This window comes from Acromyrmex echinatior, chromosome 8, assembly GCF_024713525.1.
Source record: "Acromyrmex echinatior isolate Ae372 chromosome 8, ASM2471352v2, whole genome shotgun sequence".
Lineage (NCBI taxonomy): Eukaryota > Metazoa > Arthropoda > Insecta > Hymenoptera > Formicidae > Acromyrmex > Acromyrmex echinatior.
The window spans coordinates 8,350,450-8,375,859 of NC_141859.1; the positions used below are offsets into that span (position 1 = coordinate 8,350,450).

Consider the following 25,410-nt stretch of genomic DNA (forward strand, 5'->3'; position numbering starts at 1 on the left):
AGAACTATGAAAAGTGTTACTGGAACTGTCATTATTTTTTTTTTATATTAATAGAATGTGCTAGCTTTACAAATCCTTATGGTTATGATCAATTTATAATTTAAACAGAACAAGTTGCGATAATGGCAATTAGGGGGAGGAGAGGGGGCATTGTTTGATCTCCGAAAAGTTGATATTTCTAACAATAGCGACTTTAAACGAATCTATTATATTTTGCCAGGAATGGATTTTTTTAACTAAAAGGGACATTTAAACTGATGTCTTTACAAAAAATTGCTTTCCTTTTTTAACAAAAAGGGTTATTTCGAAACACGCCTTTGTTGAAAAAAAATTAATTCTTTTAGCGAATTGAGAGTACACATATCTAGGCAAAATGACATAAAAATGAATCATAATTGATTAAAAAATGACTTAGTAATTATTGTAGAGCTATTTTTGAGGTCATTTTGATGTCAAGATGACTTGTGTTCTACTTGGATTGTATAATAGTTATTACTGCTATAATGTTAGCAATGATTATTTAGAATTTTATTAAAAAAATATATAATTGGCATATTGAAAATGACGATAAATTATAGTTTATTTATGATAATTGCTTATTTTTCTTTCTGTGTGCTGATTATTTTTATCAGGGTTGAGTAAGTTAACTTTTTTTTTAAACTAAGTTAGTTTTTTTAAAACTTAAGTTAAAGTTAACAATCTTAAAAATTTAACTTAGTTAAAATACAAGTTAATTTAGAATGAAATTAATTGAATTAAAAGTTAACAAAAAAAAGTAATTGAAAAGTATTATAATTAAAAGTTAAATTTATTTTTTTTATTTTTTTAAATTCATGATTCCAGTTTTACAAATAACGGAAATAACAAATATATATTTCATTTAGAAAATACTCTATATTTTAGTTACATGTTTTGTTTATACATATATAATTATTTTAGAAAAAATATATAATTATTTTATCTAAATTTAAGTAACTCTCCTTTTATTATCTAAATTATGTAAAAGGAGAATTACTTAAAAATTACTTCTGCAACAAATAAATTAAAATCCAAATTAAAACTGAGTAAAAAAATAACTTAATAATTAATTTAAAAAATAATTGCTATATGAACGCATGCAGTGTACATGCGTTCATGCAAAATAATCATACAATTCATAAAAAATAATTCATGAAAAATAATCATACAATTACGAAAATATAATTTTTGTAAGCATTGAATTTTGAACCCACCATTTAATTAGATATAAAACAATCATATATTATCTAAAATAAAAATTTTAAAGTATTATTTAAATTTTATACAAATCTATTTTTGCTAAGATCTTTAGAGAATATATATATAATTATTTTAGAATTATATATTTTATAAAAAAATGTATAATTATTTTAGATAATACATAATTATCTCATATCTATAATTAAATAATGGGTTCAAAATTCAATGCTTACAAAAATTATATTTTCATAATTGTATGATTATTTTTCAGCAAACTGCATGCGTTCATCAATTATTTTCTTAGTAAAAATAAATTTGTATAAAATTTTAAAGTATTATTTAAATTTTATACACATTTATTTTTGCTAAGATCTTTAGAGAATATATATAATTATTTTAGAAAAAATATATAATTATTTTATCTCTAAATTTTAAATAACTCTCCTTTTATCTAAATTATGTAAAAGCAGAATTACTTAAAAATTACTTCTGCAACAAATAAATTAAAATCAAAATTAAAACTGACTAAAAAAATAACTAATAATCATTACTTTAAAAAATAATTGCTACATGAACGCATGCAGTTTGCAACACAATCATACAATTTTGAAAATATAATTTTTGTAAGCATTGAATTTTGAACCCATTATTTAATTAGATATAAAACAATTATATATTATCTAAAATAATTATACATTTTTTTATAAAATATATAATTCTCAAATAATTCTAAAATATATAATTCTAAAATAATATTATATATATTCTTTAAAGATCTTAGTAAAAATTAATTTGTTTAAAATTTTAAAATATTTAAATTTTATACAAATTTATTTTTGGTAAAATTTTCTTTAGAGAATATATATAATTATTTTAGAAAAAATATAGTACTTTATCTAAATTTTTAATAACTCTCCTTTTATCTAAAATCTAAATTATGTAAAAAGAGAGTTACTTAAAAATTACTTAAAAATTTTATACAAATTTATTTTCGCTAAGATCTTCTTTAAAAAATATATAATATATACAATAATTATTTTAGAGAATATATAATTACCTTAGAGAATATATAATTATTTTATAGAATTACTTTATATAATTATTTTATAGAATATAGAATTATTTAAATCATTTTATTTAACAATGATTTAAAAATAATCATTTTTAAATTATTGTCAAATAAAATGATTTAAAAATTAGCGAAAAAAGGTTAATATTACACAAATAAAAAATAATATTTACCGCCAGGTTGCTCCATCAGTGCCCGATGTCTCTCCCAGACCTCCTCTCAGAATATGCACAGGACACTCGCGTAAAACACTCGCGAATACACTGTAATCGCGCGCGGACTATAACTTGAGTCCAATAACTAGAACGGCACTCGCGAAACGCGCGACGCGACGAACCGGCTGCGGTTCGTTCATTTTCAAGTAAATCGGCGACGTTAGCTTCCCCGTTGGATTTTTACACGAAGAGAATGATTTTATTCAATATCTAAAAATTTATCTAGATATATACATTCAGACATATCTGAAAATTTTTAGATATTTGAGAAAAATCATTCTTTTCGTGTAAAATATCCTCTGGGTACTGAGCCCTCTCACCACGTCAAGGTATACCCGTGAGAGGAAGATAATCTGAAAAATGTAAATAAATAGCTATATTACTATGCTATTATTGCAATCGGTTAACTTTTAGAAACGAATATCACGTCTGCAATCCGTTATCATTGCGAAAAAGTCAAAGCAGATAAAAGGGCTGAATCTTTTATTTATTTATAGATAATGTCTGTAAGATATGATTAGAAGAAATGTTTCTTTTATTAATTGTTCCAAAGTTACGATTAATTTTTTAACGGATCGTAACGAAAGATGCACAAAAACAAAAATTAATTAAATTATTAAACTGTATTAATTGTATTGAAAGCAGGAATTGCGACTTTTTTGCATGAGAGTATTCATATGAACGTTGCTTTTCTATGACTCGTGTGATACCGTACAAACAAGTAGCCGTGTCGCATACTTCTCCTTTTCGCATTTCTTTTTGAAACATATAATAATCGCAAAAAGTGCTAGGTATAATACGAAATGTATTTTATGAATATTCACATAGTACGATTACTAGTATGAATAATTATTTATAAAGTATAATACAACGTTTCGTATTGTATTAGTCATTCTTCGTGAAAAAGATTTCAAAAAGTAATGTGAAAAAAAGCCGTGACACGACTACGTTGTTTGTACGAGCTTCGGTAAGGGAATAATAACTGCGCGATAACTAGGCGTAAACATGACGCGCCGTTCCGTGCCACCTCGTACCATCCCCAACCGAAGGTCACGCGCCAACCGTCTAACTGTCGAAATACTAACATTAACGCCTATTACAAAATCAGTAAAATAATCTATTCACTACGTTTTAATATTCTTCGATGAATATTACATGATGCTTTATTGTACGATTTACGTTTTATTTCGTTATGCACATAACTCATCTATATTTTAGGCCGGTATTCGTAGTCAGGGCTTATATTCAAGATCGTCTTAAGTATAATTTTAAGAAGTCACGAATCAGAGATCCGTATTAACATCGTAAGACATTACTTAAGACAGTCTTGAAATAAGAACGAACTATGAATACACCGCCCTTAAATATCTAATTAATATATATCTGTAAATGTGTAATATATGATATTTCTATTTATATCCATTATTATATTTATATATCCATTAGTCTAAATTGTTTCATAATTTAAAAATGTTTGCGTTTATCTTTACTTAAAGAATGTACATTATTAATCTTATTATTAATCTTTATTTGAACGTAAATCGTCAAAGAGAGTAATAAAGATTGAGATATAACTCTGGTACACACCTTAGTTTTGAGCAATATTACTATTTGAGCCTCCTTATGTAATTAATTAACAGTTCGCGTTCGTGAATCTCTAATTTTCGTAGATTAATGCGCGAGAGCCTCACGCCACACGTCCGTCTTGCTGCGAAGTCGTCGAACGAAAAGGATGACGATCGACCACCGCGCCGCGTCCCCCCTTCGCCTTCGCCTCGCGACCCACCGCTTTTCGTCGCGCGCGACCCCCTTCCCCCCTCCCGAGCTTTTCGCCGGGTGCATTTATAACCTATTTAGGCGTTTGAAAAATATTGAACGGTTAGTACAATTATTCAAGTATTTTATATGATTTTGACAAACGGATATCGCCGTACATTTCGCGTTTTGCTTTGTGGCATCTCGGGCACAATCCTATATTACTTGCATGGTTGTCTTAAACGAATTAGTAATTATTCGCGTGAGATATTTTTGATATTTTCAATAATTCTCAATTTTCATAATTCTTTTTAATGATCCATTCTTCAATAAAGATTGATAAAATATTATATATATGTTCTTTATATAAAGATAAATGCAAATTTTCCTAATATCGTGAAACAATTTGTGCCGAATACAGCTTTAGCTAAGAGTACTAAACATCTTGTTAATCATTATTTAAGTTTTCAGTTAATAAATTAATTTAAGACACTACTGTAACGCCGATCATGGCTCGAAAATAACATACGAATTATTTAAAATAAAAAATAGAAAATAAGGTTCAGAAACTTATTTAAAATATAAAACCGTAGGAATGTGTGCAAAAAGCTTGTTTAAAATAAAAGATATAAAATAGTTTTCGGAAACTTATATAAAATATTAAATAAGAAATAAGTCAGAAGTGTAATTATTTAAAATAATGAATTAATACTAAATAACGCTTTTAATTTTTTTATTTAAATTACATACATTAATTTTCGTTGCTTTTGGAAGTAAATAAAAATTATTAAACGGTTCTTACGTACATTTTGACATCTTTAGAAAGTATTTGTAAAGTTGGATATTTATAACAAATTGTATATAAAGTGTTATAACTAAATATAGTTGACAAAATGAGAAAACTGTATTTTTTTATACAAAAGTGTAAAATTCCGAAGCAAAAATATTTAAAGGATAAATATGTTTCATATATAATATATATAATAATATATGTTTTTAAACATGTACATTATTCCAATTATAAAATGTTTTGAATGTCAATTTTAAGATATTGAAACATAGTAAGAACCGTTTAATAATTTTCATTTACTTGCAAAAGCAACGAAAATTAATGTATGTAATTTAAATAAAAAAATTAAAAGCGTTATTTAGTATTAATTCATTATTTTAAATAATTACACTTCTGACTTATTTCTTATTTAATATTTTATATAAGTTTCCAGAAACTATTTTTATATCTTTTATTTTAAACAAGTTTTTCGTACCTGTTCTTTTTACAGATTCCTACGATTTTATATTTTAAATAAGTTTCTCGAACTTATGTTATATTTTTTATTTTAAATAATTCGTATGTTATTTTGTCGAGTCATGATCGACGTTATACGTAAGTTTAAGAAAGAATTTCCGAAACACGGATAATTTGCAGTAGTAATAGTGTCTTAAATTTATTTATTACTAGTGTGAATAACTGAAAAATTAAATAATAATTAACAAGATGTTTAGTACTTTTAGCCAAAGCTGTATTCAGCACAAATTGTTTCACGATATTCAGAAAATTCGCATATAAAAAACATATATTTTATCAATCTTTATTGAAGTATGAATCATTAAAAAGAATTATGAAAATTGAGAATTATTGAAAATATTAAAAATATCTCACGCGAATAATTATTAATTCGTTTAAGACAACCATGCAAGTAATATAGGATTGTGCCCGAGATGCCACAAAGCAAAACGCGAAATGTACGGCGATATCCGTTTGTCAAAATCATATAAAATACTTGAATAATTGTACTAACCGTTCAATATTTTTCAAACGCCTAAATAGGCTATAAATAGCACCCGGCGAAAAGCTCGGGGGGGGGGGAAGGGGGTCGCGCGCGACGAAAAGCGGTGGGTCGCGAGGCGAAGGCGAAGGGGGGCGCGGCGCGGTGGTCGATCGTCACTTTGGTATTCGCTCGACTTCGCAGCAAGACGGACGTGTGGCGTGAGGCGCTCGCGCATTAATCTACGAAAATTAGAGATTCACGAACGCGAACTGTTAATTAATTACATAAGGAGGTTCAAATAGTAATATTGCTCAAAACTAAGGTGTGTACCAGAGTTATATCTCAATCTTTATTACTCTCTTTGATGATTTACATTCAAATAAAGATTAATAATAAGATTAATAATATACATTCTTTAAGTAAAGAAAAACGCAAACATTTTTTAAATTATGAAACAGGACTAAATATAATAATGTTATAAATATAATTCGTATTATACATTTACAGATATATAAATTAGATATCCAAGGAGGATATTCACAGTCCGTTCTTATTTCAAGACTGTCTTAAGTAATATCTTGAGACATTAATACGAATCTCTGATTCGTGACTTCTTAAAATTATATTTAAGACGATCTTGAATATACGCCCTGACTATGAATACCGGCCTAAGATATAGAATTGTGTGCGTAACGAATTCAAAAAATAAAACGTAAATCGTATAATAAAGCATCATGTAATATTCATCGAAGAATATTAAAACGTAGTGAATAGATTATTTTAAACGTAATGAATATTATTTTACTGATTTTGTAATAGGCGTTAACGTTAGTATTTCGACGGTTGGCGCGTGACCTTCGGTTGGGGATGGTACGAGGTGGCACGGAACGGCGCGTCATGTTTACGCCTAGTTATCGCGCAGTTATTATTCCCTTACCGAAGCTCGTATAAACAACGTAGTCGTGTCGCGGCTTTTTTTCACATTACTTTTTGAAATCTTTTTCGCGAAGAATGACTAAACAATACGAAACGTTGTATTATACTTTATAAATAATTATTCATACTAGTAATCGTACTATGTGAATATTCATAAAATACGACATTTCGTATTATACCTAGCACTTTTTGCGATTATTATATATTTCAAAAAGAAATGTGAAAAGAAGCAGTATGCGACACGGCTACTTGTTTGTACGAACGGTATCACACAAGTCATAGAAAAGCAACGTTCATATGAATACTCTCATGCAAAAAAGTCGCAATTCCTGCTTTCAATACAATTAATACAGTTTAATAATTTAATTAATTTTTGTTTTTGTGCATCTTTCATTACGATCCGTTAAAAAAATTAACCGTAACTTTGGAACAATTAATAAAAGAAACATTTCTTCTAATCATATCTTACAGACATTATCTATGAATAAATAAAAGATTCAGCTCTTTTATCTGCTTTGACTTTTTCGCAATGATAACGCATTGCAAACGTGATATTCGTTTCTAAAAGTTAACCGATTGCAATAAGCATAGTGATATAGCTATTTATTACATTTTTCAGATTATCTTCCTCTCACGGGTACACCTTGACGTGGTGAGAGGGCTCAGTACCCAGAGGATATTTTACACGAAAAGAATGATTTTTCTCAAATATCTAAAAATTTTCAGATATGTCTGAATGTATATATCTAGATAAATTTTTAGATATTGAATAAAATCATTCTCTTCGTGTAAAAATCCAACGGGGAAGCTAACGTCGCCGATTTACTTGAAAATGAACGAACCGCAGCCGGTTCGTCGCGTCGCGCGTTTCGCGAGTGCCGTTCTAGTTATTGCACTCAAGTTATAGTCCGCGCGCGATTACAGTGTATTCGCGAGTGTTTTACGCGAGTGTCCTGTGCATATTCTGAGAGGAGGTGGAGGTCTGGGAGAGACATCGGGCACTGATGGAGCAACCTGGCGGTAAATATTATTTTTTATTTGTGTAATATTAACCTTTTTTCGCTAATTTTTAAATCATTTTATTTGACAATAATTTAAAAATGATTATTTTTAAATCATTGTTAAATAAAATGATTTAAATAATTCTATATTCTATAAAATAATTATACATTCTCTAAGGTAATTATATGTATTCTCTAAAATAATTATATATATTTTTTAAAGAAGATCTCAGCGAAAATAAATTGTAAAAATTTTTAAATAAGTTTTAAGTAACTACCTTTGTAATAATTTAGATTTTAGATAAAGGAGAGTTTGTTATTAAAAATTTAGATTAAAAAGTACAGATTTTTTCTAAAAATATTATATATATTCTCTGAAAGAAATTTTTACCAAAAATAATTGTATAAATGGAAATATTTTAAAAATTTAAACAAATTTAATTTTACTAAGATCTTTAAAGAATATATAGAATATTATTAGATAATTTATGATTTAGAAATTATTGAGAATTTATATATTTATAAAAAAACGGTTATGAATTTTTAGATAATATTATATATAATTGTTTTCTATATAATTAAATAATGGGTTCAAATTCAATGTTACAAAAAATATATTTTCAAAATTGTATGATTGTGTTGCAAACCTGCATGCGTTCATGTAGCAAGATTTTTTAAAAGTAATGCTTAGTAGGTATTTTATCAGTTAATTTGTTGAATTATTTGTTGCAGAAGTAATTTTTAAGTAATTTGTTTTACATAATTTAGTCAAAGCGAGGTTACTTAATTTTAGATAAAATAATTATATATTTTTTCTAAAATAATTATATATGCATATACTGTTTAGTATATAAGATTCGACTATAAATACTGGCTTGTGATATGACTAAAGCTTCAGACACAATACGAGGGAGTAGCGATAGTAATAAGCGATAATAGATTTCAACCTATCAGAAACTAGATACATCGAAATATGGTTTCTAACAGATTGAAATCTGGGTGTCGATTGTATAATTTGAAATGAAGTGAAAATTACAAAAGTGAACAAATTCACTAGAATATTTATAATATCATTGGTCAATACCTAGTTTACTTACTTTTGGAATTTTCACCTCATTTTAAATTGTCGCTATTGCCGCGTATTATATCTAAGACTTTACTTCAAAGAATTAAATAAAAAATTAATAGTTACTAGAGTCTAAAATGTAACTCAGTTAAGTTAAAATGAATTAACTTTGTAACTTTTTAACTTAACTTTTATCTTTTTAACTTAGCACTACCCAACCCTGATTTTTATCTATAATTAATGATTTCCTGTACATTGTATATTTTTCATGTTAATTAAAGATATGACAAGACGTATTTACATTTCCAATATTTGCAATAAATATACAACATAACTACATCGAAAATAGTATCCGCAAGAAATGGCGTTTATCGAGGGATTAAACTGAATATATTTCAGACGGGGGGACAATTAATTAAATGCGGAGGGTATGCTATCGTTTTGATTATACGTGATTAATAAGTATTGCTCACTAATTTCCCATTTGCCGGATATATGTACCCTTAACTGGAACAGTAGACGATATGCCCGTAATTAGGACACAGACCAGAGCTAGGTGTACCCACCATATTTTACGTTGCATTACGTTGGACTCGGCGCATCGCGATGCATCGCTACCGTATAGCGTTATAACGGACACCAACATTTCTCCATGAACAAACGCAATCCACGCATCCGACTACACATCACGCTACGAACGCAGCCTTACAAATACCGCGCGTGATATGTCGTGATTATGTAACGCGTATAAACCCACAACAAAGTAACGACACGTCCGGAGTATTTTACGATTTCACTTGCATTGCCGTCATCCTTGCGCTGCCTCCGCGTACTTACACTGTGAAATCCGTGATATCTTATAACTTTTACAACACATATTTTGCGATCGTGCCGTTTTTTAAATTTTAATCATTTAATTAGTTTGTTCTCTCCCCCTCTTTTTCCTGGTCGAGTCTCATCGCGGCTTAATATTGCCAATCATCTGGTTTTCGATTAGACAGTCCAGGATTTTGGAGATTTTTATCCAGTGTTTAATTACAAAGGCAAAAAGTCCGATTTTAATTAGTATTCAAAAGTTAATAATTTAATCAGTAAAATACATTGTCTATCATTGATAAAAAAAATACACACTGAGAAATATAGAGTGCAAAGTTTTTGTTTTTAAGTGATAGCATTGTCTCTTATCTTTCCAGTGGAAAAATTCTCACCGTCAAATTTTCACAGTTGTCAAAGATGGCTTGTCCTTAATTTGCAGATTTTATTAATCGGAAAAATGATGAGAACAAAGTATTACTTCTTTTATGCGCTAAATTAGAAAATAATATTTTAGAAATGTTTTTTTAAATTCTAAGAATGCTAAAATTTAATTTTTTATAAAAATAAAAAAAAATGTGTATATATTTCTTATTTATAATCCCCCTTCGCAGACAAATATCTCAGATTTTAGAGATGTCCGGTCGATGACCAAAGGAAAGTTGGCAACTCTATCGCGGTTGTGCTTCACACACTCGAGCGTATTATTTTTGTTCGGGAAAACGATCGTTTGCTGTGTCACACACGGTAACGGCAAATTACCCAGGTATCGCGCTACAGTCGGGAAAGTTTATTGCGCTGGATAGCTTGAGTAAATATATCCGCGATGAACAAACACGGAAAAGAGCATTTTTTTGGAGATCAAAGGTGCGCGCAACATTTCAACTAACCGAATCTCTTTAGTATAGATGAAACGATACTTCAAACACGCGTTCATGCAAGCCCGGGGCCCTTTCAAAAAAATATGATGACACACGCTTTGTAGACGATTGAGCGAAGTACTGTTTTGAACGTATCCGCGATGCAGCAGAAACGGCTGCTGATTTGTTTTCATAAAAGCGAAATGCGCCAGGATTGCTCGGGAATCGTTACTGTCACTCGCTTACCGGAAGAGTTATGATGTTGTTGACGTAGCCGAATGGGCTTGCGAAGCTGGGCGAAATTCTCGCGTTCCCGGATTCGACATCAAAGTTCACTTAAGTTTGTTCGCCGCGTTATCTAACGAAGGTATTTGCATCCCAGGAATTTCAGTAATTATGCATACCTAATTAGCCATTGTGTTCCATCTTATGCGATCTAATGTCTCTCGTCTGCGACATCTCGAGCATGTGCGCATCGCATCGAACGTTCAAGGAATAATCAATTTCTGTGAATAATATGAGTATATTGCGCGAGAGAATATTTATCAACGTTATTAGCTAACTTTGGATAGTCATTAATATAAAAGCCAAATTGATACATCAGATATACATCATTTATATTGTAGAGAGTAGTTCAATGTGAAAGAGAATAGCGAAAGACTGTAATGCACGAGAAACGTGCCGTGTATCGCATCATCGTTCGTACGATTGTAGTCATGAAAATTTTCGTAATTTTAAACCCGTCGATAAATTTGAGGGAACTCCGAGATTCTCCGTTTTCGCTCCCCATTAACAACGTCGATCTGACCGATATCGAACGTCGAAGTTTCGACGGTAGGTAGGTGCAGCCCGGTAATCAGTCTCGCTCGGGCGAGTAATAAATTTCACCGCAATGGTGTACCACGCGTGCCACGTGACCCCGATCCTTCTATATACCGCACTTCTCAGCACTTTCCCCCATAATTCATCGGCCATTTTATCGTGCCGTCGAATATATATATATTCACGAAAATCCGCGGTAATCGTTCCCTCGTAATTCCCATCACGACACTCGATCGAGAGAGAGAGAGAGAGAGAGAGAGAGAGAGACGCAACCGGCTGGCCGGTCCGACCCCTCGGTGCACTCGATAGCACGCGAGGCACCATTGGTGCAGCGAACCGAGCGTAGATTGGGATCCGGTTTCAGATTCGACCGGGATTTAGATCATTATCCGCCGACAGGACTTGGGAACACGTCGCCGTAGCGCACGATGTGTTCTTTGACGCGCCGCAAATCCCCGCGCGAAACAATTAACCCTTTGCACTGGCGTCGCCGCGCCCGCTCGAAACGCGTGTGCCTGGGATAAACGATACGCTCGGAAGATAGAACTTTATGCGCACGAGTTTCGCGCCTGATTCGTTACACGATCCTTTGTGATGGCGAATGTTGTGCGCTTATAATATTTTTATTTTTTTGTTATTTTTTTTTACACGGCGTTTCAAGCGTATCGCATTCAACACGGTTAAATGCGTGATGATAATTACACGACTATTTGCCGCATATCCTTTTCGTTTCGTGTCGAGTTTTAGGATATTATTAAATAATTTGATATTGCACAATTTTGATTAAACATTGGATTAATTGGAATTCTGGTTGAAAATGATTGAAAATTCTGATTCATCCATTTTCAACCAGAATTCTAATTAATCCAATTAGATTTTTTTCCGTGTAATAAACGTGATAAACGTTATTCTTCTCAGTACACATAGTATTATTGATTCGTATACTGAGCTATATGATATTAATGTGTTACTTTTTCGTAACACAGTTACCTACTTACTATGGATCAATAACGAAAAGTTATGTAAGCCTGCTGAGTGAATTTATGTAAACGTAAATGCAATTTTGATTATATAACTTAGTTTCCATTTTGCGCAAGCAAGCCAGCGCTTACTAAGCACAAAGTGACTTTCCGTTGGACATCATCTAATATTGTACACTATCTTGTATCTTGTTTACCCGGTGGACAGTGTGTTTTCAGCTTTCAGGCATGCTAGGTAAGCATTTGTGGTAGTTGCTAAGTTGGCCGAGAGTCGGTCAAGTACTCAGCAAAATGTTGGCGCGTTTATATCAGGCGAGAGAAAAAGATTGATTTTCCGGAGAAACCGTGAAGATACCCAGCTACACTTTGCTGCGATGCGGTGCAGCAAAGTAATACGATGAGAGGACTACAAGTGACGATTATAATCTTTTGCGGGTACGCTTTTGCAAAACTCACATTGTCGTCTCGAAGCGATCCCAGCCACGGGATAATTAACACGAGCGACGTTGCACGTTGAATCTGCCGGGCCACGCGCGTCGTCAGGACTGACGAAATTACTCTCGAAATTGGCTTCGCGTGACGCGCCGCATTACGACATTCTGATATAACCCCGTTTGCACCTAACTACATTAAATTCCAAAACAAAATGTGCGGACGAAATTTGCATTTCCCCTCTGGCGCACACATCCGTGCGGCGCCGTTGGGAGCAACTCCCGGATAAAACGTGTATGATGCTCGGCGCGGTCCGCGCGGCATTAAAATTATATTATTTCGCCAGCTTCGAACGTACGCGAAGTATGCGCCGCGTTGATTATGAGTTTTAATGAATTTCTACGGGATCATTACAAAGCCGCCGTCGGGGCTGCGATGCGGGGGTGCGGGGGTGCGGTCGTGGTGCACACGTGCCCCCGTGTCCGTTCGTACACCACGAGCGTATATTTTGTGAAGCACAGCACGACGACGATCGGCTCTCCTCTTGCGCTCACGCCTTTATTGCCTCGTGTGTACACGCGCGACCGTTTTTATTATATTCCTAAGGCTTTCTCGCTGATAGAGTCGTACGGGTTAGGTCTGACAAATGGAGCCGACACGTGTCACGATACTAATGCGCGGTGAAAAATTATTTCGCAATATCCAACCATCCTCCAAGCCCTTTTGGGTTGCGAGTCGTCGCGCCGTCCCGCCACGCCCGAGATCTGTTCCTTTGCTATTAAGCAGCAATAAAACAGTCGGGGTGACTGTCCGCCGGGGTGAGAAATAAATGATTAATCTTACGCTCAGATCAGTGTATGGTGCTCCCTCGACGAAGTCTAAATGATTTTCGGAGATTATCTGTCTTTTCCTCAAAGTGCCTTGCGTGATTATTTACGAATACGAGAGATAATCGCAAGCGGATGTGAATGAGACGGCGAAAGCTTATTTGGCGAACGGTAATGCTTAATTGAAGAAAGGATATATGAGTCAGCAAAAATAAACCATTTTGAGGATAATTATTTTGGCGTGATAAGAAAAATGATAGATATTCTACCTTTATAGAATAAAAACATGACAAAACATACATCACAAAAGAAAATAGCTAATTTTGAATAAATGATTAATTGAACAATTGAAAATGGTCTTAATTGCGCGATAATATTATATGCAAATATATTCGATTCCGACATATCATTCGATTTCATTCAAATAACAATCGTACGTTTTCATTTCTCATTGTCACCAATTTCGATGATATTTTGTATTATTTTTCGTATTGTATTCTACAGTAGGTATTCAAACAAACTGCGGAATAGCGATAAGCGGGAATCAGAGTACCAAAATGTCCTCGGAAGGGCGGAAATGTGGCGGACGCGCAAAGAAAAAGGGATGGAAAAAGGATGGAGGGCGCAAGAGAATCGGATGTGGTAGAGAAAACGAAAGAGAATAGCATTTGCACTGGCTCACAGCCAAATCCCACCTCATCAAAATGTCGGAAAGACGGCTCGGAACGAGTCAAGGCAACACGGTCTGAATGTCATCCCTTGAGGAACCGTCCTTGAGAGATTCGGATTTGGGTGACGAGGGAACCCCAACGACTGTCGTGATATTTTTTCTCCTCGTTGCAAATGCGTAGAACGGGGAAAGAAACGCGACAAATGTGAGACAAATGCGGAAGTCATTGCTCATCCTCGCGTTGTAATGCATGGTACCCTGATCATCATAACTTAGGATCAGCAGTTTTATCCCTGGTTTCGATTAAACTGACGAACGATCGTGGGTGATTCGAGGGGAAGTAATCGCTCGCGGTAAATCACGAGGATAAATCGAGTTATCAACAAACCAGCTAATGGGTTTTTATTATGCACTGTGCCGGGAAAATTAGATTACTTTAGAGACGCGTCGTTGAGGGAAAAAGGTTTCAGATAATAACATTCTAAATAATGAAATAACGCGATAATTAGAAATGTTATAGCGATATAATTGATAGCGACATGATGAACGATGTGACATATAGATTTTTTGTATTAGCAATCATTATGATTGAAAAACGAGATTACTGAGGCATTATTCGTATCTCTCTTTGCATATCGTTTTATTCGATGGCAATCTTACCAATGAAATTCTTCAAGAAGCAGACGATCGCATAGCGTGCAATAAATATTCTCCAGACTCTTTTGAAGGAGATCTACAAGGCAGGCAGGTATTCTATTGCGATCAACGATTGCGTCATTCAGGAATCTGTCATAAGAGATAGTTCAACAGACTCGATGTCTGCATTATGAAAAAAATTTATAGCTTCGGTATTGTTCATCTTTTTATAATCGTTAGTTCTTCGATTAAATGAAAGCAATGGTACGATCGAAATCTAAAAGTAATTTACATATTTGAGATATATATAATATATATAATATATATTTATATTTTTAACTCTCCGTCGATAATGTGAAATTTTCAATATTGATTTCCAAAATGGATCTCCATAGCAAATTTTTTTATTGTGTGTGTTCCAGATTTTAAAAAAATTTGAAAAAATTCTCGTATACTTATTACTTATATAACCTTCAACAATAGTTTTTATCGTAACACGTAAATTGTATTTTACGTCGAATTGTATTTTACTTATTTTCACAAATTTAATTTAAATGTAAAAGTTTTGAAAAAAATGTGATATTCGTAAAAATTTACAACTTTTATATGAATAAATGGAAAAATAATCTTTTTAAGCTATTATAATACTTAAGGATGTGAACTGTAGAAAAAAATAGTATAATGATGTTGATTGAAATAATTTCATTTTAAGATATAAAAAACTGGAATTATTTGAATACCTGGAAATGAACTTTATGAATAAAAACGTCAAGTTCTTTTTTTTTCTAGAAAAAAAAATCACTTTTTACAATGGATTAATTATTAAGTTCTTTTATTTTAACTAAAATAGATACAAAGATTCCAAAAGAAAAATAATATATAGCCCATACAATGTGTATGACGCTCTTCTATCAATTTGTCATATAAGACACAGTATATGGTTTTCTTATCATTTGACCAGTGATATAAAATGAACATCTTTTGCGTTTCTTTAATTTATCAAATCTTATTAAAGAAGTTTCTTTTTCAATGTCGAATCTATCTCGTGAATTATGTATATATATTCGATATATTTTTGTAAATGTTAATTTTGTTGAACTGACATCAACGAAAAAACGATATAAAATACTGCAAAATCTACTTTAAAAGTAAAATCATTATATTAAGCATCAAAAAGATATAAAATATGAAAAAAAATCCAAATTTTTTATTTATTATTCAATATTTTATTTGCACAAAGTCTTACGCAGTCCATGAGTCGCTGAGGGTGAAGGCACGATTTCTATTGTCTTCGTAACGAAACCAGCAACTGAATACTGTCGTGTACACACACAATCTCAATAATCACATAATCAAGTTTTTTTTACAAGGTGATAACAAATCTTGCTATCTATCGATTTTCTTAAAATTTATAAAATTAAAAAATCGATAAAGACATTGTCAGCGGAGGGTTAAAATATAATAATTATTTGTTTTGTACAGCATAAATGTACATGAGGATGCTATCTCGCTTAAATATGCGCGTATAGTTGCAGTGTTGGATAACAGTGATTGTTTGCTCCAAACTTTTTTTACACGCGAATGAAATTCACTCGAACGTCGGATGGTTATCGGATCGTTTTGAGTGTGTTTTGTGGCACGCAACGACATTCCCATTAAGAAGACTTCACGTTGGGATCTAGATTAGGTTCTCTGCAATTACTTCTACGTTTTTCGTCAGCGGCTCCTTTTATTTTGACCGTATGACCGCGTTAACGTCTATTCGCTAAATTAGTAATTGCTAACCGCGATATAAAATGATTATAAAAATGAAACTAGCTCTAGTTTTTCGATCGATATCAACATTTGCAATTCAATCGGGCTTGAAACGGGCAGTCTAATTACATAGATTGGATTATTATTAAATGATAGCCTAATGTGAAATCGCAATGAATACAAAATACAATATTAAAAAAAATCGATAAAAATTACGAATGGCATTCCGTTTAAATTTGCAGTACTTTTACAAATATTTAATTTCCGATTCTATCAAAGTACGTTGTGGAAAATTGGATAAGTCACATAAAAAATTTGCGATCTTGTTCGATCGTTCGTTCCAAGCTCGTACGTTGTGCTACCAGGCGAACGATCGATAATATGAAGATAAACGATTCTCCGACACGCAGATAGTTAGTTAAAGTTTAAATCGTTGCACCGGCGAGATCATGCTGTCTCTTGCACATTCCTTAATTTTCTATAATATCTTAGTTTTAATTAAAAAGTATAGCCTATCTATAGGCTTCGTCAAATTTGGAATTAACACGCAGTTTTTCGTATTAATTTTGTCGATAAATTTACCGCTACAGCCAGTCGTGCGATCGTATTTAAAAATTTCCGGACGATCGGAATTCTCGTGGCTTTAAACCCGTCGAGAGATAACTACACGCGTATCGATAGCGGGCACGGGAGAAAAAAAAAGAGAGAAGCGTGCGCAAACGAAACGCGCTATTTAATTCCGAGCAGCTCACGCGCGCACACTCCCGGTTCGCACGCCGAGGTAGCAGCCGTACGGGAAAAATTACGCGGAAAAATGAAACGGTTTAGGAAAATTCTCGATGCGATGCGATGCGACGCGGCGCGAGGCGACACGAGCCCCGCGCGGAAACCAATTTCGAAAAATGCGGAGCGGCGTAGCCGAGTATCACCGCGACGGCATTCGCGACAAAGAGAGAGAGAGAGAGAGAGAGAGGAAGGGAGGGAGGGAGGGAGGGAGGGAAAGAGAAAGAGAGAGAGAGAGACAGAGAGAGATGTGGAGGATGGGAATATCGGCCCTTTACCCCATCGCGGGCGCTCATGCGACCGCTGATACGCCGGTCGGTCGCTCTCGCAGCGAAACCCAGGTTGCCCATTACGCAGCGGTTAAGCCGGATAATCGATCGGTCGGCGGCGGCAGCGGCGGTGGTGGCGGTGGCGGCGGCGGTGGTGGCGACGGTAGCGGTGGTAGCGGCCGTGGCAGCAACGGTAGCGGCAGCGACAGCAGCACACGCACCGGCACAGATAAATTAGACGGGCTGCCAATACCGCTCATTAGCGTGCCAGGCGCAGAAAACGCCGCAGGCCAATTATGAAAAGCGAATTTCTACCGACGGACAACCGCGGCTCGGCAGCGGCGGCGACGACGACGACCGCGGCCGTTTCGACGAGACGAGCGAAACCCGTCGGTGGAAAAAAAAAAAATAAAAAAAAAATGTATCGCCACGGCAAAAACGATCGGAACGTCGGCGTGGTCGGCCGATCGCGAATGGATTTTGCGGTTTCCTCGCGCGTCCGTGCGTGTGGACGCGCGTTCTACACGCGTTCATCCCGACAGACGGGTGTCAAAACGTGAGCGTGTTAAACGCGCGCGACGACCTATCGTCGCGCGTCAAACTGCCGCGCTACCGAAAACCGCTGTCCTTTTCACGCGTTGCACGCATCTGACCGCTAATACCGAACTAATTATCGTGCCGGTATGCGAGTGTTAAAAAGGATTAGGCAAACTATTGACTTACTCGAGCGAAAATTACTCCCGAGTAACTTATTTCAATATAACACCGTAACAACGTAACGTTTCATTAATGTCGTTATTTTTATTTGCAAAATTTCCGTAATGACACTGTCCAACTGCAACGAGAATTTAAACAACTCTGTTGTTCACGCGCTGCTTCATTATATACTCTAGTTCATTGCAACAACGTATTCCATGCGTATATCGTAGCGAAGAATGCGTCGGTGTCAGGTACAGGAACCGCAGACCTCAACATCGACGTGCGTTTTTCATGGCGTCGCCGTGGGTAATTTGCGCAAGCATGCGTCCGCGTGCGTTCACGTGCGTTCACGTGCGTGTTCGGTCAGCGTGTATCGCGCCCAGGTTCGCCGGGAATCTCGCATTAAATTCGCACCGCGCGGCAATCAGTCGCCATTCTGCCGGCGTTGCGACGCTGTTACGTGCGACGCTTACGTACGTTATTACGCGAATATGTGACCACTGTGGCGCCCATCGTCGCTGCCTTTTCTCAGCATATCGCAGACAACACGTACGCTTAATTAAACTGCCATCGTCGCCGCCGCAGCTCTATTTTGTTCATGTCGTACGCATGTCATCGTTGTTGCAGAATGGCGGGCAAAATTTCTTGACACGCGAATCGAAGGAATCCAAGCGTGCATACCGATCGTGCGTCGTATGCAAATGTAGCATGGCTTTTGAGCTCTTGCAAAGTGCCAATCATGGCTACGAATGTAGTTAATTGAAAATGAAAAGCGGATATTTTATACGCATTCCGCGCGACTTCGAAACGCGGCGCTTTCAAAGTTCATATATACGAAAAACGTTCGTTATTAAATCAAATTTAAATATTGGATTACAAATGTTTGACTTATTCTCGTTCAATTAAGAATTTTAGAAAGCCCTGTTTAAGGAAATGCGATATATTAGTTTCTGACTAAACCACTGCCATACAGTTCACTTGCAATGCTTTTACAAGATAGATTAAAAGCTTCCGTGTAAAGAGTACGCTAAATTCGTACTTGTTTAACCTAGTTTCTCATATTACCTCCCATCTTTCTGGAAATATTCTTTTTGGTTTACAATCTTCCTCCATTCTTGACTTTAATTACTCCGACTACTTTTCACAGTGTTCATTATTCTAGAAACGAAACAATGCGCGACGATTTTCTCTCATCTACACTGCATATATTTCAAATCTTAATTCAGTTTCTAATCTTTTATCTTTTTCTCATACTGCATTATTTATTATTGCACCGAGAAAAAGTGTACTAAATAAAGTGTACTATTTTAATAAATATTTATTTAAATAGTATATTAATAGTATAGTAGATACTAATTAAATATCTATTTATTTACAGTAAATAAATTTACTCAATGAAAAAAATTATAATTTTTTAATCGTTTTTGTATCAAATAAATATATTTTTTTACATTTAGTGAATATTTAATTGGTACTATTTAAGCAAATTATTTATTAAAATCGACGACACATTTTTTTCAATGTTTATTACGTCAGTCACTTGATGCCAATCGATCGATTAACTAAATCTCTTTATGTTCTTCGTGATCGTTGTTGTTGATAGAATACAAAAATTATTCAGTTAATTAATTATCAATTAAAACTGAAATGTGTAACGAATCATTGACATCGCTAAAAGGAAGTTTTGCTAATTATTTCATTTTGTGATACGCATTCGATAATACACTTGAAAAATGCTATTATTAAAAAAGAAATGTTGCCATATTTTCCTGCTGGAAATATAACCCGTACATATTGACCATTTATAAATACACGAGGTAAATCGGGATAGACTGTACAACGGATCTCCTATTGAAATTTGTGTGCGGTCGTGTAACACATGTTTTTGTATAGCTTCGTTACAGAGTTCATAGCTTCGTTACACGAGGGCAGAATGCTGACTCTTGTGGACTTGTTGGCGACAATAACCGTTTGATAGCGTCATGAATTCGACATTCGGTATTTTTGAGTCGATACGCGACCTCGCCAATCCCGCCCATCCAATCATTACAATAAACGTTCGAATAATCGTCGTAGAATCGCTGCAATATGTTGATTGCAATTCCGAAATGGGTTTACGGAAATGACGCAGCTTACGTGCTGCCTGTTTAATCACATTTAGTGAAACTTTAGTGCCCAATATTTCATGTAATTATCGGTGTAATCGATGCATTGAAGTATATAGTCTTTTAAAAGCTAAGTAGCGTAAATTAAAAGACTGAATTAAAAAAATATATATAGTAGTAGTTTTGCATATAAAACTGCGATAAAATAATATGTGTATCTCTTCGCCAAAAATTTGGGAACTATAATTACCAAAGTGTTTATAAATTAAAAATATAGTTATACAAGTTAAACAAATTTGAAATAAAAATTCAATTTCTGTTAAATTGAATAATCTCAAAACAAAAAACGTAATAGATACAAAGTAGGTATCAAATTTTGCCATTGGTACAGAGTATAAATTTATCGTTATCATATTTTTTGTAATAGATATCTATGATACACTATATTTTTAAATGTTAATCTCGTTCTCACATTGTTTTACAGTTTATCGGTATCTGCTGATTGGATAACGCGATGCAGGGTGTGTTATCTGTAAAAATTCCAACAATGTGCAGTGTGTAACATTAATTGCATTTTTGTATTACTATTGTAGCAGGTTGAGATATCATCAGATAGTATCGTTGTTGCATTCGTTATCGGATCGCAAAGTATTCCGTAGAGATATCGTCATCGTTTTCGACATGTACCGATAAGCGTTTCAATAAGCGTTTCAATCGGATGATAAAAAATTAAGAAGTGCAATAATCGGTTAATTATGAATAATATTATTATAGAAACATAATACTTTTTGAAATAATAGATATGTTTATAAATCTACTCATGTAAATCGAATGCCCAAAGATGTTGCCTTCAAAAAATATATATTACAACTTACTTAAGGTTATTTTAGATTTCTCATTTATTTAAGAAATATATCTTTTTAAATATATATTATAGTTAACGAATTATTTATATCGGTACACTTCTTTCTAGTCGGTTATACTTCGGATAGAAATGAATCGCACGAGCTTCTGTTGGCAGAGCAAGAGCTCTGACTAAAGTGGCAGTTAAAAGTGATAGTAGCGATGGCTTTTATATGACGAAGTAAAGAGGCATCCGAGATCTTCCTTTCTTCGACAAGAAAGCGGTGTCGGTTGCAAACGACGATCCCGCTGTCTCTGTTCAACATTTCGTGTATCCTCTTGCATTTGGCTTTTTATCCGCTCCGTCTCTCTTTCGTCCTTCCGTTTTCCTCACGTTTATGGTTCTCTCTTTAGCTCTCCCTCGCTATCACATTTTCCAAGCGGCATTCTCCTTCGAAAAGCGCTTTCTTATTTGCGACAACGCACCGTACTTGCTTGCCTCTTTCCCCCTAGACTGTGCTCTCGAACGGCAGCTATAATTGAAGAATATTGCCCCGCATGGACCGCAAATAGGACGCGACTCTAATTTCATTATTCGCGAAAGAAGCGTGCATCTTCCCAGAGAGAATACCTCACGAAGGTGACTTTCCCTACGAACCTCCTTGTATTGCTATTAGAACGTGGAGGCAGGAAAGAGGAAACGGGAGACGGGATAACAAGAAAAAAGTGGAAGCTGCCGCACGCCACTCCGCAGAAAATGTATGACGCGGTATACCGTAGAGATAAAAAAAAAAAGCTGTTTAGTCGAGCAGTAGAAAGTTGTTGAGGGTGTAAAAAATTGTCATGAGAACTGTATACACATTTTTCTTTTAAATTAAATCATGTTGAGGAAAAATTGCTTTATGTATTTAACATTCAATTTGTTTCATCAAATTCAAATTCAGGAACCAGAATAAAAAGATAAAAAAAAAGTTGATAAATTATTCGTATCATATTTCATTTAGAAACTCGTTCATTATTATTTAAATCTCATCTTCGAGGTACTCGCTTCGTAGAAGTGGAAGGTGAGTATAATTGACCTCGTAAGGTATTATAAATAAATTACGTTCTCTCTATATTGCGCGTTACATTAATTCCTTTTCTATTCGTTCTATAGCTTCCCTCGTTATCTTCTAAACGTTCTTTCAAGAACGAGACGCGGTTGCCCGGCTATAAAGCTGCAAATCGATACCTTTCTTCGCTCGACAAAGAGACTATTTACTGTATTACTAAACCTATATATCGAATGCTTTGCAACGACCCATAGCATTAACCTTCTTTTTGTAATGCTTGTTGCATTTTGCGCTCGATTTCCACCGATGGATACTTTTATTTCGAGTGTTCGATTGTTAAAAATCGTTGGATACCGTGAACTAATGAGTAATTGACCTAGACCGGTGTTATATCAATTTTTACAACAAAAGAATTACGATGTACATCACGTTATTTTTTTAGAAAAAATATTTTCACACAAAATACAAAATAGTATATGTGTACATTCCACAAACATTCTTCAATTGTATCTAGCACAATATTGCTCCGATAGTAAACTTGATAAATTCGAGGTAAACAAATTTGCAGCAACAACACAAGTGCATTAACTAATACAATAATGTTTTTTATTTACTAGTTAATTTTTAAAATTTTACAAATAGCAACTATTTTTCGAAAAGTAATGTTATTTACAATTGAAAAGTAAATTAAATAATTAAACATTTTTAATAACTCGCAGAAAGTTTCGTAACATTTCGGAGATTAGTTGGATAGTTACATCAAGAATTGATTACAATTATACGGTATGTTCATTAAAATCATTCACAACATAATGATGACTGTATCGCGTGCCGATGGCGTCGATTTATTTCCCGCCGGCGGCAGCGGCGGCGGCGGCGGCACAACGGAAGGAAGTATAGTCATCGATGGAAAACCGCTGTCGTCTGCTGTCTCCGTGTGTATCGGAATATGTACCGCCATGATGCGATCACACGAGCCAGGAGTGCGGACATTTACACGCATTTAACCCTTTGACGAGCGGAAACACGCACAGCAAATCAGCGTCGGCGCGAGCGTTCGCAGTGTACGCATTCGGAGCATACATCACCATCCAATTATCACAGCTCGCTGACGCTAATTTCGGGCATTCAGATATCATTTCATCCGTCAATGGCGGCCTGATTACCAATTGTATAACTCCTTTTTTTGCAACTCGCTCTCCCTCTCATCGGCACAATGGTCGCTTTTGGGCCGATCGTGCGGTCCGAGAGTGAATGCTATACGCGAATACGACGGCATAATATGCTTCGGAGGATGCCTGTCAATTTTGCAGCTCGCGGCTGTAAACACGACCATTTCATCAGAGATAAAATTTCAACGTTTGGCGGCTAATTTGTTTCGCGCAGAACACGACCAAGTGCAAAATTACATTACGTTTAACGTTTTAGAGAGTGTTTTACGTATCCGCGTACCATACGGTTTATTAGTTGTGAAAAATCACAATGTTATTAAGCACGATTGCGCGTCGCTCGAAAAGATAAGTGGCAGAAAAAAATTTGAATAGATTACTTTTTCCGAAATTGTATTAGTAATTGAATTTCTAGTCATATAGCAATTATATTTTACGCGCAGTTTAATCAAATAGCAATCTTTTACATATATGATATGAACATAGTAAAATTAAATGTTACAAATTTCTTAAAAAATATCTACATATGTTAAATATACGTTAAATATTTTACTTTAATTGAATTATGTCATAGTTGTACGCAATTCGTGAATTACGTGCTTTCTTGAAAGATTGTAAATTTTACTTATATCCTTTTTCTGTTTCAAAGTTATAAAAATAAGTATGCATAAGCGAAAAATCTAATACTGTATACAACCATAAGTTTCATAGAAGATCGGTCTGAATAGAATAACGCTCTCTAAAGTTTGTGGCATGCAGCGAGAAGCACGCTTGCATGCACACTTAATAATATTTTAGCCTCGTTATTATACATTGATGATGTTACGTTAAATATTATTAAATAAACGCAATAGAATGTCAATGTTATTCATATCGCGGAATAATACTATAAAGATCTGAAATACTAGAAATTGTGTATAACAGAAAATACAATTTTACATTTCAGATTTCTCGTGGAACTGGGTCCCTTCATACAAAGTTCGTTGTGAAATCAGTAGGGAAATCACCGCGCTATGTGTATACAACATAATTGCCGCAGTAAGTAATGTCTAATTTAGAAACACAACTATCTACGATAACGTCGGATTTCCTGCGTTACAAGTTTTCATCATGTTAATATCGATTAGCGCTTTTCAGTATATTGAAGTATTCAATGCAATTCTATTTAATGCAATTAACATGAGAAGGAAAAAAATGTGTTTTTATTTGTGCATTTATATAAATATGCATATAATCGTATGTGTCCTTTATTTTTTCTTGATATAATAATTTTTATACAAGAGAATAATATTGCGAATCCTTCATAAGCATTTTAAAAAGACGTTGCTCGTTTCTATAATTTTATTTTTTTTCTTAATTCTTAATTTTTTCTAATATTTATGAGTGTATCCAGGATTTTTTCCAGGGGTGGGAAGGAATCAATTCTACCACATACATAAATAGCAATTTTTTGCATAAATTACTTTTTGGATATTTTAGAGTTTTGAATGATCCTTTCTTGTTTATTTTGAAAGAGAAAACTATTTTATAAATTGTAACTTTAATTTTTTTTTATTTTTTTTCTTAAAGAAAGTAGGTAAAATACAATTATTACGAACGAAATGTGTAATTGTTTTAGTCATAAATATGCCAACACATGTTCTATTTTTCGACACAGAAACTTTGT

The 25,410-nt window shown here is 34.0% G+C and overlaps 2 protein-coding genes across 6 annotated transcripts in view; one reads left to right on the forward strand and one right to left on the reverse strand.

The window, feature by feature from the left end:
• The window catches only part of Ten-a (Teneurin-a transmembrane protein), a 495,412-nt gene that overhangs the window by 229,669 nt on the left and 240,333 nt on the right, over positions 1-25,410 (reverse strand). The gene's annotated exons all lie outside the window — the stretch shown is intronic.
• Positions 6,212-25,410, forward strand: part of LOC105142938 (potassium/sodium hyperpolarization-activated cyclic nucleotide-gated channel 2) — a 280,821-nt gene continuing 261,622 nt past the window's right edge. For both annotated transcript variants that reach the window (XR_015546030.1, XM_087409054.1), the window contains exons 1-3: positions 6,212-6,348; positions 7,582-7,982; positions 24,691-24,782. The gene's annotated coding sequence lies outside the window, so the exon portion shown is untranslated. The remainder of the gene's footprint in view (positions 6,349-7,581; positions 7,983-24,690; positions 24,783-25,410) is intronic.